The 17,638-nt window shown below is 43.3% G+C and overlaps 1 protein-coding gene across 2 annotated transcripts in view; it reads right to left on the reverse strand.

Annotated features, from left to right (window-relative positions):
• The window catches only part of LOC107391157 (nuclear receptor coactivator 3), an 83,058-nt gene extending 73,965 nt beyond the window's left edge, over positions 1 to 9,093 (reverse strand). The window contains exon 1 of one of the 2 annotated variants that reach the window (XM_054746075.2): positions 8,910 to 9,093. The gene's annotated coding sequence lies outside the window, so the exon portion shown is untranslated. The remainder of the gene's footprint in view (positions 1 to 8,909) is intronic. The other variant, XM_054746072.2, reaches the window with a different exon arrangement.
• Positions 9,094 to 17,638: the final 8,545 nt, after the last annotated feature.

The raw sequence follows: 17,638 nt of genomic DNA on the forward strand, positions 1-17,638 counted from the left end.
CCTCTCTCCTCCATATATCTCAGAACTTATAAGTATTCACACCCCGTCCCGTTCACTCAGATCTTCTTCTTCCATCCATCTTGCGGTTCCTTCTGCCCGTCTCGCTACCATGGGGAGCAGAGCTTTCAGCCGCTCTGCTCCTCGACTCTGGAACTCACTTCCCCCAGACATCAGGAACGTCGACAGTTTTACCCTTTTCAAAACAAAACTCAAAACACACATGTTTAAATCTGCCTACAACCTCTGATTTTATTGAAATGTTTCTCTCTGTTTTTTCTTCTTTGGGTTTTATTATTGTTTTATTGTATTTTATTACGTGTTTTGTGTAAAGTGACCTTGGGTGTCCTGTAAGGCGCTTTGAAATAAAATGTATTATTATTATTATTATTATTTCAGGGCAGGTGTGGACTGGGGATATAATTTAGGCCAGAAATTTGATACCATCCCAATGCAGGCTAGAAAGCTGCTGCCACTTCTCAGTTTGACCAGGGGGTGGGGATAGGGGGGCAAGGCGTGGCAAAGCAGTCGGGAAGAAGAAGGAGGCCCGGGAAGTGTGAAACCTACGGCTGGGCAATATTTGGAAAATAGTGATATGATTTCAAACAATTTTTAACCTATAGGGCATGTTGTGATCTGTGGGGGAAACCAGAGTACCCGGAGGAAACCCATGCAGGCATGAGGGGAACATGCAACTCCATACAGAAAGGCCGCATTTGGGTTTCAAACCTGCAACCTTCTTGCTGCGAAGCAACAGTGCTAACAACTGCTCCACCACACATCCCAGTTTATAAATATGAATCTGAAATTTAACTGCAAATACACATGAATTAAAAAGTATATTAGAATGAAAAAACATATGGACATTTAATATGTTATTTAACACATTCCCTCTGTTGCTGTTATTAAAGTCCACTGTAATGATTATTTTGTTATTTCAACAAAAAAAAGGTGATTTAGTTATTGCACAAAGACTTTTATGAGTTATTCTTATAAAATTCCTAATACTGTGTCTACCTCAGAATATTACGGCATTCTGAGAACATCTGAAAACTTATGAAATCATGTCAGCGGGAGTCTGAAGTGATGCTTAGATAAATAAGAAGACAAAATTAGGGAGATCCTGCATTCAGAGTAAACCCCTAAACATCAGAGAAGGGCAATAACTCCAGCAGTAATCTTTAAATGCAACAATACCTTTTCTTGTTTTTAATGATGTTTTGATGCTCATTTGAGGATTTCTCTCAATTACTGGAAGGGAAAGCAGGAAAATGACTTAATGATTCCACAATAGAAAAAATATGACAAAAAATATCTGAGAATAAAAAAAAGATTGAATTCCAGCAAGAGGATACACTCACAAATCATCTTCTTCGCCCTCTCCTTCACACACCCAGCTCCTTAATGTCTCCTGCTCAGCCTCAGCAGCCCCGCCCCCAGTGCCTGACCCAGTCACCAGCATCACCTGCGAACCTTTGTCCTTCTTTCCCACCTTTCAGCAAACATCATGCATCACTGTCACCCACCTCCTCCCCATCAATACCGTCATCCCGCCATCCACCCTTATAGTGAGAACCATCTCATGTTGTTTCCACAGCTCAGTCTGTCCATGTTCACGTCCGGTCCTTGTGACCAGGCCGTAGGTGCGTGTGTGACAGCAGGTGTGCAGAGAGCCAGACTTGACAGGAAATCTACCAGGAGAATTTTGATCCAGGTTCTCAGCAACTAATACTTCCAATTGAGCACCGAGCATGTGTCAGGCAAAAAGGTGGTACGAGTCAGTCAGCAGCACTCTGATTGGTCAGTGCATAATTTTACATTCCTGAATAAAAACAACAACCAGTCCAATGGCGTCCAACTAACACTGCATTTCGGAAACAGAACACCGTAACAGTGAAACACGGTGGTGGTTAGGGTTGTCACGGTGTGAAAATGTAACCTCACGGTTATTGTGACCAAAATTATCACTGTTTTCGGTATTATTGCGGTATTATTTTAAACGTGTTACATTTTCAGACAGCTAAATCAGTGGCGGTGCTAGGAGGAGCTATACCCCTGAATTAGTCATTGCACTCCCATAGCACCCCAAGTAAATATTAGATTTTTTTTTTTACAATTTAATTTTAATTTAACGTGTGGATGTGATCATATTTAACATACAAAACAAAAATAATCAGTAAATTATGATATAGACAGTAAAAACTTAAACCTTATTATTAAACTTAAACCAAAACAGGAAATTGATGTTAACCTTTCACCTCATTTTCCACCTGCGAACGAGTGAAAGGTAGAGCTAGTGGTAAAATAGATCGGTTTTTGTTGCCCAAATTTCCACTGGTTCAGTCAGAAACGAATGAATCTTTGGAAGTGATCTCAGACCCACAAAAACCTACGGATCTGGATGAAGAGAGTCAACCCTCAACCGCCGTAGCAGTCGAGGGTTTTACCGCTGGAAATGCTAACACTAACGTTAGCTAACCTTGCAACACTATAGAGCTCCGGGAGTTGACGTCACTTCTCCCGGCATGCAACAGCTCAAATTGAAACGGCGCCATCTTGGCAGGCAGTAGCCTGCAGCTGGGCTATTAGTTATTGTCCAAAAACTCAATCAAACGGGAAATATGGTAGATTCCTGTTGTGCACCAGGATGCAGAACAAACACGGACGAGATAAGGGAAGAGCCTTCTACAGGATACCCCAAGATCCGGAACGCCGCAAACGTTGGTTCATTGCAATAAAAAAAGCTAGTGACCGGGCTAAAATGAAGCTGTGGGATCCTGAGAGTAAAGGTTTTCGCTTATGCAGCGACCACTTCATATCAGGTACTTAAACCAACATTTCCTCAACTGTGTATGGTATTTATTTTAAATGCTTTTATTGCGATTCTTAGTGGGCTTCCTAAACTTATTTTGGCGTGGCTTTTTCTGTCTTTTTACTCACAGCAACAAGTAAACAACACGTAAAACGTTGCCTCGTGATTTCTGCGTGCTGCCGTTTACGTGTCATATGATCGCAGCAATTAACCGGCTAAGCTGTATTTCATTTTTAAGCAATGGTTGATCACACATAAAAATCACTTTGGATTGCTATTATCTGTCTCACCGAGACAGATCTCAGACAGATCCTGAGACGCTCCTGCCTGACATATTTATTTTATTCACGGAAAAAAATCAGACTAGTGATTTCTTTTGGCGTTCAGTTTATACATTCAAACAGCACAGCACTCTATTTAAACTACTTACATGAAAATGTATGTTATTTGTGTTTTTGTTTAATCAGTTTTATAAATTATAAATGTCAGGGCATCTCAAATCCGGTAAGAGGTCTGCTCCGACAGCTTCTGGCGTTTTAAAAAGTATCCCAGGGGCACGGTCGGAGATGTTTAATCAATTTAATTTCTGACTATATAAAACGATTTCTTCTGTTTTAAAGTGTGAAGTAAACTCAGACGGAGTAAAATCCAAGCCAATCCCGTTCCTTTTGTTTACCTTTGTTGCCTGCCAACATGGCGTCTACTCTCTGAGAACCACGTGACGTCCAGAGCTCTATAGATGGTTTTCTGTGTGGCTGTATGTGTTTATTATTTAATGGAAAAGACAGCGATTGTTCATATGTTTATGATGTATATTAATGATTGTTTCAGGTGTTGCTGAGGTGTTGTGCACGCATGTGTATCTGCTAGCGTTGAAGGTGTTTTAGAGAACAATAGGTACCCATGGCCACTTCCTTCATAGCACCCTCAATAAAAAGACTAGCTCCTTCATAGCACCTGCAGAAAAAATGTCTGGAGCTGCCACTGAACTAAATAAACCCTGTATATCAGGAAAATATTGTCCTCAGTTTTTGTCTAAATTTTGCCTAAAATGTGTTATTTTGTAATTATGTTGTTTATTTGTTTACATATTTCCCCTTTAGTCTTTAAAATACCAATATTTGCCCATAACTTCTTATTTTTGTCTGTTTGATGTCATCATTTAAAAATATTAGATCAGATGATACTCAGTACTCAAGTAGCCTTCTAATCAGTAGGGCTGCAACAAACGATTATTTGGATAATCGATTAATCGGATGGGGTCTCGACACGATTAATCGATTAATCGGATTACATGGGGAAATTTTTAAAAACTGCTAGGGAAACGTTATTTCTCTCCTTCCTTCACTTTATTTAACACAACATTATTAGAAAACAGTTCAATAGCAGAAAAACAACATGCCATCACCTAAATTGTCTTATAAGGTGTATAGACAGAGACCCTAAGCTACATCTATCTGTGACCTAAAATGCTTGGTCCAAGTTAAACAGCTTAAGGGCAATTCTCATCTGTTTTGTTTGATCTCATCTGTTGACATTTATTTTAAATGTAATTAAACATAGGCTGTGAATTAATCAAAATTGATCACTATTTCCAAAAATGACTGAAAAAATACCAAATAAAACAAAAGTAAATGAATGCCATCCTCCTTGCGATGATGCCCTGGGCAACTGCCATAAAGTCACATCAAGAAATGCTGCTGATCATTCCAATGATCCCAAATAGACTCACATTAGGCCACATGAAAGCAACTGAACCCAAAAATATATTAACCAGTATATAACTGCACTCTCACACAACACGCCTGCAGCAACAGTTAGGACTCCTCCCTCCCTTTTAAAAGCGTTTTTGCTTCTGAGGACATTGTGGTTGTAAAACCACACGCTAGTAGTCTGGCCCCGGTGTGATCAACCAGTTTCTGCGGGAATGTGACGGCGGAACCAGGGCCAGATTAACACTTTGTTGTACCCTGGGCAACAATATTCAAGGGCTCCATCATCACGACCCGAGGATCACCATAATGTGGTCACATACAGAATATTTTACTGTAATATGCAGTAAATATACTCAATACTTGAATGCCTGACAACACGTAACCCGCCCAGAGTAACCTTTGACCCACCTCGTGTGGACTGACCAATGAGGAGAGGGTCTTAACTTGAGGTCCTCTCTTCATTGGTCAGTCTGCATGAGACTGACTCTCAACTGACATTCGAAGTCATAGGCAGCAAAGCGTCTCTGTGCAGCGCAAAAGCCCGGGTGGACAGTTTGTTTAATGTAGGGTGATCATATTTCCATTTCCAAACAAGAGGACAGGGGATCTGTGCCTATGACGTCACACTATGGCAACGCCACACAAACCATGTTGGGACCCATTTTTTGTAAGAACTAAATTAATATCAGAATCTGCCAATAAAAGGGCTCTAAAACAATTCATATGTAAATATTTTGCATATTTAATGCAAAATCTAATTTTTCTGCTTTAGTGCTGCAACAAGGTTTTATTAATAATAAATTATTATACCTTTTGTTTTACTACAGCATCGGTAAGCTTCCTGTGCACAGATTATTAAGGATGCTTGTTTCAGCTGTGAGATTAGACGATAGGATCAATGAAAAAATAAGTTGTCACAGACTCCATGGAAACTTTCAGATAATCCACAAATAGTGGCTTTCAAATGGTTTTGTTACTTTTTGCAAGTTTAGAAAAGAAGCAGATGAGACAGCATGTCTGATAATTTAGTTTTTCATCTGATAATATTAGAACATGTCAGTAATGTCTGAGGGGCTTTTACAAACACTGTATAACTAACACTCCTGGAGAGGGCATGAATTACACAGAGGCTTCTGGGGAGCCCAGTTATGGGGGGGGGGGGGGGGGGGGAAGACATTTTGCCTTGGCCCCCAAAATGTCTTGAAACGGCCCTGGGTGTGTGACTGAGTTTTGAAGGTGATCTGAATTGTATCAGATGTATAACTATGACATGTGTATAACTTATTGTTTTTTACTGGTAAAAATGTGTAGTGGAGATAAATCTACCTACATTTTACTTTGTTTTCTTGTTTTTATTTAACTATTTTCCTGTCCTGTCTGTCTCTCATCTTCCTGCATCTCCTCATAATTCTCCAGAAAATCTGTTGCCTGGATTCTTACTTTTTCACTTCATCAGTTACTTTTGAGCAGATCAAAGAGATCTCCTGACCGCAAAGCGGAGAGCGCGTTTTCGATGCTGCGTGAGGTGAAATCACCACAGCACAGGTGATGAGCTCCGCAGCAGAGCGCTTCAGGCACAAATAAGACAGAAAATAGAGAACATGTGCAGACAAGAACGATCGTGTGCTAATTATAGTTTTTTGGTTGCGCCACTTTGAGAATGGACCGTGCGCTGGAAGCAGCTGCCTGGATCGCTGTGCAACAATGTGGAACCGGTTCGCAGCAGCGCAAGTCTGCCGGCTCTCCCTCGCGCTGATCTGCGGCTCTCCCTCGCGCTGATCTGCGGCTCTCCCTCGCGCTGATCTGACTCTGGTCTGCGCGCAACGGTGGGCGGGAAGGGGGGGGGGGGGCGCTTTTGGAAGAGTTGTGCGACACAACGAATCGATGACGCAATTCGTTGCCAACGCTTTTAGTAATCGATTTTCATCGAATTCATCGATTCGTTGTTGCAGCCCTACTAATCAGATACTTTTTTTTTACCCTTACTTGAGTAATAAACCCTATATCAGGAAAATATTGTCCTCGGGTTGTGTCCTTCCGGTGAGCTTTGCAGATGTGGGAAAATGTCATCAGGCAGTAATCATTGTTAAATTCATAATTATTCTCGGAGAGAGACCAACTCTTATCTGCCGCTGGAAGCCCCGTAATGCATTGCAACATTTTAATATGGGGGTGTCCGCGACATGATTTATATGCAGGTAGCGGTGCTGCGGCTGCTTTATATAGCGACTCGTTGCATTCTCCCTCAACCCAAATCCTCAGATCACGCATTTTTAGCTAAAACGCTAACGCTAACTTGCCTTGCGTGTAGAGTTGTGGGTGATGGTCACGCAGATGTGTCATGAGATTTGAAGAGTTGCTGCCTTTCACAGACACTTTCCTGCGTGTGCTGCAAACAGGATAGCCGTCTTCTATTGACTGTCCCTCGGCATTCTTCAAATATCCAAAAAATGCCCATACTTCCGACTTTGTCTTCTTTGAGGGATAATAAATGTCCTGAGCGCTGCCATCTCCTCCTTTGGCCATTATTTCAGCTTTAGCTTCAAGAAAGTTTTGGTTGCACACAACAAAGTGCGCATGTGCTGCCGGCAACTTCAGCAGATGATACGGTGGCTGGTAAGGGTCACCGCGCCTACACCGCCACGGTAATCCACCGAGATAATAAAATTTTTAAAAAACAAGATGTTTATTATTATTGTCAACTTTTTTACGGGGTTTACCGCTACACTGGTTACCGTGACAACCCCAGTGGTGGTAGTGATGGTTTGGGTCTGCTGTGCTGCTTCAGGACCTGGATCACTTGAACCATTAATCAGGCAATAAAGAAGGAAAATGTCCAATCATTGACCTCAAACATGACCCCCAATGTGGCTAAAGAAAAGAAGAGCGAATAAAAATTGCTCAATAGTGATGAGTAACTCATTAGTGATCACACACATGCAGTACTGCAGTGGCCGCCATAAAGGGTGTTACAACAACTTAATAGGTTTAGGGACTCGAGAGCTATTGCTTTTTCCACATTAGGTCTGGTTGATTAACATAGCTTTTAAATAATAATAAAAAATGAATAAATTGTAATGTAAAATAAGGTGTTGTGTATTTACCTGTTGTCTCTGAAACAGTTTAATGCCAAAAACAAAACAAAAAATACAGATTAAATCTGTAAGGGGCAAATAAATTTTCACAGCCAATTAAATTGAATGCTAATATATCAAATATTCCAGCAATATTTCCGGGAGATGCTGCTTTCTGCATCTTGAGCCTGACTGGTGTGTCTTTTAAATAGAAAGCAGGTTCAAAAACCAAACCGCTCTCTGGCTACCAGTGCTGACTTTTGTAAACCACATATCTCATGAGACAAAAGCCTCGTCTCACCAGCCAAATATTGTGACAGATAATAAAAATAAGATGCAGTCATATTCAGACAAGCCAAACTTAGACACACTCCGGTGTAATTAACACAAACTCATGTCTAGCACCTGCAGTCACACACACACACACACACACACACACACACACACACACACACACACACACATCAGCATTACATCAATTCAGCTTGTGTTTACACACACCGAGGAGACAATCATTCTGTAAAGGGGCTCTTGTGTCATGCTCAAGGACAATGTTCTTCTGTGTGTGTGTGTGTGTGTGTGTGTGTGTGTGTGTGTGTGTGTGTGTGTGTGTGTGTGTGTGTGTGTGTGTGTGTGTGTGTGTGTGTGTGTGTGTTTGCACGCGCGCGCGCTCAAACACACAATCTAGCTGTGTCAGGAGTCAAACCGCGGACTCAGAGAGGAGCAGCAGGTTCGCACAAGGCTGCCCCCTGCAGATAAATCGAGGAACATTGTCTCACAGCGAAGAAGAGGAACGATACAGTAAATAACGTTGAACACAACGCACAGCATAAACACACACACCTGCTCTCAGTCTGCAATATCTGCTTACAACATCAAAGTGTGTGTATGTGTGTGTTTGAACGCGAGTAAAAAGTGTGTGCTGTCCCAAAACTTGTCGATGCGCTCTCTCAGTCTTGTGTGATCCAGCAACAGCAGCTCGAGTTAAGTTGATAAATGCTTCACCTTTCCAAAACACACACACAATGTGCACTTCGTAGCTGTGATCAAGCCCGTAGCTTCCGTGCTGCCATGCTTAACGGAGCTCCAACACTCGGTGCACGGTGCCCTCCGCAACGCACCGATGGCTTAATGTTGTGTGTGTGTGTGTGTGTGTGTGTGTGTGTGTGTGTGTGTGCGTGCGTGCGTGCGCGCGCGCACTGTCGCTGGAAACCAAACTCAGTACATTTCCGACTGGGTCAACATGCAAAGCTAAAAACAAAGCCTTGTGACTAAAACCTAGACGCGGGCACGCGGGCAGTGTGGACTCACCTTGTGAACGAATCTTTCACCCGGCTCGGTAATTTCTTCTTTACACCATTAACTCTCCGCCATCTTCGGCACTGTTTGTTTAAATGGGAAACACTCCCGAAGCCTCCAAGAAGCCAGTTCTGTAAGTTGAGGTGACGCAAGGGCTTCTGGGAAACCGAGTTCAGGGGAAATGAGCGCTCCGCTCTTGGCTCCTCCGAATGAAACGGATACGGACTACAGGCGGACTACACCACCGCGCGGAGGTGGAGGGGGAGGAGGCACCGTCTGTCTAGCAGCCTGCAGAGACAGATGATGCCACCGTAAGTGTTATCATTTAACCTCGAAATGACACAAAAGCAACGGCGAAAACGCCAACTTTGATAGTCGGCAGAGGAGGCGCAGACAGACATTTCTTACTTTTAATGCCGTTGGTGTTTACTGACAGAGACAAGCATAAACCTGATCAATTTTAAATAAAACCAAGAAAAAGCACACCACAGAAAATGTGCATTTGTAACCATCCATCCATCCATCCATTTTCATCTGCATATCTGGAGTCGGGTCGCGGGGGCAGTTGCCTAAGTCGAGAGGCCCAGACTTCCCTCTCCCCAGCCACTTGGGCCAGCTCCTCCGGGGAAATCTCAAGGCGTTCCCTGGCCAGGTGAGAGACATAGTCCCTCCACCGTGTCCTGGGTCTACCTTTAGGCCTCCTCCCGGTTGGACATGCCTGGAAAATCTCACCAGGGAGGCATCCTGACCAGATGCCCGAGCCAGCTCAACTGGCTCCTCTCAATGTGGAGGAGCAGCAGGTCTACTCCAAGCCCCTCCTGAATGACCGAGCTTCTCACCCTATCTCTAAGGGAGAACCCAGCCACTCTGTGGAGAAAACTCATTTCAGCCGCTTGTATCCGCAATCTCGTTCTTTCAGTCACTACCCAAAGCTCATGACCATAGGTGAGGATAGGAATGTTGATCGACCAGTAAATAGAGAGCTTTGCCTTCTGACTCACCTCTGTCTTCATCACGACAGACCGGTACAACGCCCACATCACTGCAGATGCAGCACCAATCTGCCTATCGATCTCATGCTCCAGTTTTCCCTCACTCGTGAACAAGACCCCGAGATACTTAAACTAATCCACTTGGGGCAGGACCTCATCCCTGACCCGGAGAAGGCATTCTACCCTTTTCTGAATCAAGACCATGGTCTCAGATTTAGAGGAGCTAATTCTCATCCCAGCTGCTTCACACTCGGCTGCGTGCCGCTCCAGCGAAAGCTGAAGATCACGTTCTGATGAAGCGAACAGGACCACATCATCTGCAAAAAGCAGAGACCTGATCCTCAGGCCACCAAAACGGATGCCCTCCACACCTTGGCTGCGCCTAGAAATCCTGTCCATAAAGGTTATGAACAGAATCGGTGACAAAGGGCAGCCTTGGCGGAGTTCAACTCTCACTGGGAACGATTCTGACTTACTGACGGCAATGCAGACCAAGCTCTGACACCAGTCATACAGGGACCTAACAGCCCGTATCAGAGGGCCTGGTACCCCATACTCCCAGAGTACCCCCCACAGGGCCCCCCGAGGGACGTGGCCAAACGCATTCTCTAAATCCACAAAACACATGTAGACTGGTTGGGCAAATTCCCACGCACCCTCCAGGATCCCCCTAAGGGTATAGAGCTGGTCCAGTGTTCCACGGCCAGGACGAAAACCACATTGCTCCTCCTGAATCTGAGGTTCAACAATCCGATGGACCCTCCTCTCCAGAACCCTGAATAGACCTTACCAGGAAGGCTCAGGAGCGTGATCCCCCTGTAGTTGGAACACACCCTGCGGTCCCCCTTTTTAAATAAGGGGACCACCACCCCGGTCTGCCGGTCCAGTGGGACTGCCCCGATGTCCACGAGATATTGCAGTGCCGCGTCAGCCAACACTGCCCCACAACATCCAGAGCCTTAAGGAACTCCAAGTGGATCTCAGGAGCTTTTTAACCACCTCAGTGACCTCAGCACCAGAGATTTGAGAGCCCAACTCAAAGTCCCCAGACTCTGCTTCCTCACTGGAAGACGTGTCCGTGGGATTGAGGAGGTCTTCGAAGTAATCTGTCCACGGATCGACTAAGTCCTGAGTAGAGGTCAGCAGCACACCGTCTACACTATAAATAGTGTTGGTAACGCACTGCTTTCCCCCTCTGAGGCGTCGGATGGTGGACCAGAATCTCCTCGAAGCCGTACGGAAGTCTTGTTCCATGGTCTCACTGAACTCCTCTCACGCCAGGGTTTTTGCATCGGCGACCACCCGAGCCGCTTCCGCTTGGACTGCCAATACCCGGTGCATTTGTAACATTAATATGTAATATTAAAGTAGTTAAAATTTACTTAAAATAATGATGATTTTGATTCTGACATTATTCAATTCAATTCAGTTTATTTATATAGCGCCAAATCACGACAAGTCATCTCAAGGCTCTTCACACAGTAAACATTTCTATAGAGTTCAGTCCAATAAACCAATCAGTAAAACGTTTTCTATAAAAGGAACCCAGCAGGTTGCATCGAGTCACTGACTAGTGTCAGAGTCTTTACAGCAATCCTCATACAAAGCAAGCATGTAGCAACAGTGGAGAGGAAAACTCCCTTTTAACAGGCAGAAACCTCCAGAGGATCCTGGCTCATTGTAAGCAGCCATCCTCCACGATTCACTGGGACGGAGAAGACAGAGCAGACACACTTCTACACAGTTTAATAACATTCTTATTCTTTTTAAATAGGGTAGCTGCTGTGGGTCTTTTGCCAACAAAATATTTCATAATTCAGCATGCACACCTGAAAACTTTTCCACTGTGCATTTCAAGTAATATATTCAGTGCGTTTACATGCAGCCAGTAACCCTTTTAAAACCCGAATATTCGCAATAACCCGGTTCCGCACGGCCATGTAAACACCGCCAAAAACCTGGATATGCTCATAACCGGGTTTTTAAAAACCCGGTTACTACACCTGGGGTAACCCTTTTCTAACCCGAATGTTTGGTCGTGTAAACGCATATCGAGATATCCCCATCAAAGCGTGTGTTCTGCGCATGCTCTGTTAGCAAGGAATCTTGGTCTTTTGAGTAGCGAGACGTCTTGTATGCGCCAGAACACCGGAAGTAAACAAGTTGGGAGCAACATGGCGAGTCGCGGCACAGCACCACACTTTTGGAGTGACGAGGAAACTAAAGCGCAAACAAACGCGATCGCTATCTCTTCTGAACTGGGAAACATGTTGTTGTTTTCACGGATACCGGAACAAGAATAACCGGAAATTACGCATATTGCGTCTGGACGTAGTCCATTCGTCTTGACGCTACCCCAACGTCCGCATTTAAATCGGGTTATGCAAGTTAGGGGTAACTCTTTCTATTTATGCTTGTAAACGGGTTATTCTGATCAACTCAGAAACCCGAATACCGACCTTAACCCGATCATAACCCGGATATTGGCTGCATGTAAACGTAGTCACTGACAACATTTAACATTTTTTCATTTTCTTGGTCAGAATTGTATTTGAAAATACTTCAGAATCTCTCACACTATAAAAGCGATAATATTTGGATCTAGATTTTTACTAGGAGTGGATGCGAAAGCTCCCTAACTTTTAGCACAACAATCGAGTGAGACTGTCATCCTTGATGGAGTGAGCTTTTCCACAGATTTTGTGGTGAAGCCGGTGCAACACATCTTTAGTTGTGTGCCCCGACCTCATTTGGTGTTTCGGCCACTTATCACAAGAAACCCTCTGCTGGGATTGGCCCACCCCTGGTTGATCAGACCTGGATGTGTGTTGCGCGGAAGCACCGCGTCATTTGGGAGCCCAAATTGCATCCCTACGTTTCAGTGGACTACGCTGTTAACTGAAATCTGTAGCGGTGAGTACATCTCGTTGTTTGTTGTCTAATAGCATGCAGAGACAGTTTGAAAGACAACTGTGGGTTGTGGCTAGACTTTACATTCACATATGTATGCTGGCGAAGTTTTCAGTCATCCATGTCATGGTAATCCAAAAGGGTTCAGAAGGCAACTTCAAGAAACCAAAGAAGTCCAGCTGCCTTCATCTGAACCCTTTTGGATTTACATATGTAGTATGGTTTGCCAGGCTAGTAGTCTCAATTAGAGGAAGACATTTGATTTATTGTACAATGGAGGATGAACTTTTAGAAAGGACATGAAATGGTTAGTGGGACAGAAGAAGGTGAAATAGTTATGATCAAGTGAAGACAAATGATTGCCAGGGGCAAACACTTCAATCTGTTTCAAAATATGCTTCCTTCTGACATGATCAGTGCACAGATACAACACAGCCGTTGAAAACGCCACCGCCGGCTGAAAAAACAGCAGCCCCATCCATAATTTGTGAAAAACCAAAAGGAAGTGCATCATTCCTATCTGTAAGTGGTGCTGTGGAATATCCCTTTAACTAAGTTTAGAGCCCACCTTCTCACAAGTTACAAGAAACTCTTTGAATGAAAAGGGAACAACAATGTTTAATACATATGAAGAATTAATACTTTTTAATTAATGGAAATAAAATTCATACTCATTACCTTATGGAAATGATTTATTTGTGTATTTTGTGACATGATGGGGGCTTGATGAGAGCGCCGCTGTTTGGACAAACAACAAAGAGCCGAAACAGGCCAAACTGTTACTTAGTATAGTAATCTTTGCATTAGTAAAACACAAGATTCCTGGGAAATAAATAAAAAATATCACAGACTTAGCTGCAGAAAGCTGGTGAAAGAGCCTTGCATGCATTGCATAAAATCAACATAAATCCAGCTGTTCTGCCTCAAAACAAAAGCAGTAACTGTTAATGATAATTATTGATTAAAAGTGATTCTGTAAACCTACAGAATACACCTGAAAGTATCAACACTTCTCTAATAAATTTACAACTCTTTTACTCTAATTTAAAGACCTTTTTACAACATTCTGTTATACGCAACAGGCACATGTATTTATTCCAAATGAACGCACTTATTGTTCCATGTCACTTCCCCTCATGTTGCCTTTTTGCCGAGCAGCTTTTTATTGAGCCGAGGGACTGAGACGTCTTCGGGCCACTTCTCTCCTGTAGATAAGATCCATATGTCTGTTCCACTTGGGAGCTGGCAGGGTCAGCGCTGGGCTGTTACGTCAGAGCTTGTGTCTCAGTGAACTGGGATGCGTCAATGCAAGGAACAGATAGCACCAAAAGCCATCACCATGGTGATACCACGCACATAAGAGCACAGACAGAAGGATAGACACATGCATGACCAAGGGTTTTGGGTCGATAACAGTGGATGAGGATTGGGGGGGAAGTGAAGCATGATGAAAAGAGACAAAGTAATGAGGGATGTGCTAAAGGTGTTAGACGGAAAATAAAAATGCAATTGAGGAAGAGATGCAAAACATGAGCAGAAGTCAAGTTCAGATACAAAAATCCAGTTTTAGTTATATCCTTGTAAGAAATATGGAAACATGACCTAAAAATGTGTCAGTCTGAAGAAAACAGAAAACAGTTGTGCTGGAAAGGCAATATACACAATATTCTGAAGAGAAAGGAAAACATTTGATCTATTTGTCCTTTATAAAGCATTTTACAGACTCACAGGTGTCATACACCAAACATCCCAGTCAGTGTGACAAAAACGGTTTCCTGTCTGCACCCACAAACTCATAATCACATCTGCAGACACGTTCAGACAGTAACTTGAAAGCCATAAAGGATGTTAAGATTATTTCAGTGACTAAGCTGTGAGTTCCTACCAGTTTGGACCAAAACCTGTTAATGAGTCAAAAGCCCAACGATGCGTAGCGGTGTATTTTACTGTCAAATTACTAAGATTTGATGATTATCTGGAATCATCAGGAGTTAGACGTTTTAACACAAGGCTTGCTGAATACAGTGAAAATACATAAACGATCTATATGAAAGCTTTTATCAAGCATTAAATGAAGTTCTGCTTCCCTGGTTTCTGGTCAGGTCCCTGTTCGTTTTAAAAACGCTGTAATCCACATCTTGATCTATCTCTCCTCGTCAGCTTCAGACCCATCTCTGAACTCCTGTTCATCTCCACAATCTTGGAAACCGTTGTGGCTAAACAACTCACAGCTGCTCCTGATCATCGGGCGTGTTTCCACTGTTGGAACTTCAGGATGATTTATGGGTGGGGGGAATTGGCCGGGAGATAAGACGGCTCTGTCCTCTCAACTGTTGTGTCTCCATTCAATTTCAGCTCTTTTAGAACTTTGCACGAATGTCAGTCGATCACGACTGCTTCGGCAGTGAGTGGTGTCACCGATGAGCACCAGAAAGCATCCACACCTTGTGCAACAAGGTGAAATCACACATAATGCAGAGGGCAGGGCACTTGTTTACAAACAGTATCACTGAGTACTCAGGCCTTCCTTGAATTAATTCTTCACTCCCAGATGTGAATATAAGATGTGGATAAGGATAAGGACCAGAAATATTATGCCAACGTCTATCTGAATGCGTTTGAACATTTGTTTCTACAACATTCCCTCACCTAACTGTCTGGTGAAACTGGAAGCTCTGCTCCCTCCAGGTCATGTTTCAGGTCATATTACCTCCGGCCGTGCGTTGGCAACCTGGAAGCTTCGTTTTCTCAATTCTGAGGAGGTCGTTCTGTCTTCCTTTGGGAAAATGTCAGACACAAAGACAGGTTAAGGTTCAAAGATCAAATGTTTACCAGGCATGACTTGATGCCTCACCGCAAATGACCCAGCAACTGGACGTTAGGACCACAGCAGGCCATGACTGCAGACTTTAATAACAGTAAAACAGAAACAGGTGAAGAAGACACCTCTCACGCGGCTGCGCTGGGCGGCTAAGAGTGAAAACATACCGGTAATCTCAGAGGTGAGAGTGCTGGACTCTGAAACCCGGTGCAGGAGGTGAGACAGGTAGATTACTGTCAACCCAAACAGTTGGCCACCAGCTGGGCATCAGATGACTGGGCTAACTGATGTTCAGCATCTTGGATTGGGAGTCTGGTGCTGCCCCCACTGTTCTGAGACATCGCTAGGCTGAAGATAAACAAACTCTGCCTCAGGAACAGGAGGTACTTTAGACAGATGAACTATCAGCTGATGTCCAATATCGCATAAAAGAAGCTTATTGATGTCTGGTCCAAAGGGATCTAAGAACCAGGCCTTTACAGAACAGAAAATCTGACCTATAGTCTTTTCCTACAAATCACAACATATTATAATGCTGATAAATGTTTTACTGGCAGATCGAACCCTTGCTTACACCGGACAATGAACGCTATGATAAGAAAACTGGTCATAAATGAAGCTTTCCTCGTTGTAGAAACCATCATGTGTGCAGGGAAGCCATAGTCATTATCTACGTATAGCCTGTAAAATGAGAAATAAGCACGCTTTAATAGAGTCATGCCAAATTGACATTAAAGCAAAACTATTATGGGATTACAGTTAGAAAACACCTCTGACCATTGCCTGTGAATACATTCTGTACATGGTTTTGAGATGATCTGCTAAGGCCGCTAAATGTGTCTCTTTAACAGTTTAATAATAAATAAAAATAGTTTTATTCATTAAACATTTCTCTGACTGAGTGAAAGGGTTTTGACTGCTTCAGGATTCAATCCTTTGGAATTTGGTTCATGCTGATCCTTTGGAAAACTCCATATCATGCTAAAGACCGGGATCAGGATTAGCTCATCGTCCCACGAACAAGGTTCAAGACTAAAGGTGATAGGGCCTTTTCAGGCCTTGCTCCAACACTATGGAACGAGCTCCCACTTGCTATCAAACTGTCCCCTTCACTGCAGGTCTTCAAGAGTCGATTGAAGACTCGTTTTTATCGTTTGGCTTTGTATAATATGGATTTTTAGTCTTTTATCATATCAGTCTTATCAGTTTAGTCATTTTAATGTGGTTTTTAATCTGTTTTTATTTTCTCTTTTGCTGTTTTTATGTTATGTTCAGCACCTTGGGCTTCTGTAAAGGCAGCGGAAGACACTACAAAAAACACTACTACTACTACTACTACTACTACTACTGAAAAACAACAACTGGTTCAAGTTAACAAAAGTTAACTTCACAACAAAACTGAAGCCCTAATGCTGCATTAACGCTCACCTAGTGCCTTACATCACTCCATTAAAGGGTTAGCATGGTCATGTTTAATTTACTTGCTGGTATTTCATTACAGACACATTTTCTCTGTGAAATTATATGGGACTGCAGAGAGAGCTGTGGGAAGGTGAGAGGAACAGGGAAGCTGCTTAAAATTCCAAACAGGTAGCAACGAGCCTTCAGGAAGGTAGTGAACATCTCGCTTTTACACACACACACACACACACACACACACACATACGCGCACGGTTACATACAAACATATGAAAATAGATGTGGTAGTTAATCTTTGAAAGTAGTTAGCACATGTATGTAAATATTACCCTAATTTATCAAACAGGATTATTACTGATCCATCCGTCGTCTGAACCCGCTTCGTCCACATAGGGTCGCGGGGGGCTGGTGCCTATCTCCAGCGGTCAATGGGCAATCAGGCGAGGTACACCCTGGACAGTGTGCCAGTCCATCGCAGGGCAACACAACGACACACAGGACAAACAATTGCACACACACACACACACACACACACACACACACACACACACACACACACACACACACACACACACACACACACACACACACACACACAC

The sequence above is a fragment of the Nothobranchius furzeri genome, chromosome 15, assembly GCF_043380555.1.
Source record: "Nothobranchius furzeri strain GRZ-AD chromosome 15, NfurGRZ-RIMD1, whole genome shotgun sequence".
NCBI classification, from domain to species: domain Eukaryota; kingdom Metazoa; phylum Chordata; class Actinopteri; order Cyprinodontiformes; family Nothobranchiidae; genus Nothobranchius; species Nothobranchius furzeri.